Source organism: Gavialis gangeticus, unplaced genomic scaffold (assembly GCF_001723915.1).
Source record: "Gavialis gangeticus isolate Ggan-Ray unplaced genomic scaffold, GavGan_comp1, whole genome shotgun sequence".
Classification (NCBI taxonomy): Eukaryota; Metazoa; Chordata; order Crocodylia; family Gavialidae; genus Gavialis; species Gavialis gangeticus.
Window position 1 is genome coordinate 13,591,497 of NW_017729033.1, and position 530 is coordinate 13,592,026.

At 49.8% G+C, this 530-nt stretch overlaps 1 protein-coding gene across 1 annotated transcript in view; it reads left to right on the plus strand.

Moving 5' to 3' along the window:
• POLR1A (RNA polymerase I subunit A) overlaps window positions 1–530 on the plus strand; it is a 106,072-nt gene that overhangs the window by 16,273 nt on the left and 89,269 nt on the right. The window lies entirely within an intron of this gene.

Below are 530 nucleotides of genomic sequence, written 5' to 3' on the forward strand. Positions count from 1 at the left end.
AGTGGGGGTGGGGCGTGTGAGCCCTGCAGTGGGGGTGGTAGCCTCTATGAGGGCCTCTTGGCCCCTGTGGGGGTGCTGGGGCCCTTGTGGGGGGCAGCAAAACATACAGGTATTTCACTTCATGATGACAATAGAGACAGTGGTACACTTCCAAATTGTTTTAACACTGTAGATATATCAATGAAACATTGCTCAGCTGATCGTTATATCTTTGTCTCTTGCTTTCTCTCTATTTATAGTGGTCTTTTGTTTTGGAGGAACATGGATTTTGGGGTATTTTACAGAGTAACTTTGGGATGTTTTTATCAGAGATTTTTCAGTTTTCAAATAGGGAACACCAGAATTCCTGCTAGGGAGGCCCGTGGCAGGACCTTGCCTGCTCAGAGCTGGCACCTTGGACCCAGCTGGAGGTGGCAGATTTCCTGGCTAGCTGGGGCCAAGAGGACATGCTTTGACAGTTCAAAGCAGGCCACCACACTGGGAACATCTTCTGGGCAATAGCTGACCAGATGGCCAGGCAGGGGCACACA